We start from the raw sequence: 419 nt of genomic DNA, 5'->3' as shown, positions 1-419 counted from the left end.
AAAAGGGAAGGAAATTGCGAAATTTACGATCAGCATTCACTTTCACTGACATCAATTTCTTGCATAACGTCTTTTACTTTGCTTTCTCTATTTTTTATTTTTATTACTTTCTTTTCTGAACTCCTTGGTATGCAAAGTTGCCTGCTCATGCACTAGCCATTTTCATTTTAGCAATGCAACATTATCGTTCATCCTCGTGAGACTATTATACCATTAGCATATCTGCAAGACCGCCATATTGGATATTACTGGCGCAGAGGTAGAAACTGAAGTCCAGATCTTAGATATTCTTAGCAAAATCTTGTAATCCGAACTACTTGCCTTTTCTGGTTCGTGACTTAGAGAAGATTGTGAGGAATCTTTTGCAGAAGTGTGTCAAGTCAGATGCATTGCTCAAAGCTTCTACTGTGTATGAGTTG

Source organism: Hippocampus comes, unplaced genomic scaffold, assembly GCF_001891065.2.
Source record: "Hippocampus comes isolate QL1 unplaced genomic scaffold, H_comes_QL1_v1.1 scaffold1007, whole genome shotgun sequence".
Lineage (NCBI taxonomy): Eukaryota > Metazoa > Chordata > Actinopteri > Syngnathiformes > Syngnathidae > Hippocampus > Hippocampus comes.
Note: the sequence above shows the minus strand (reverse complement) of the source record.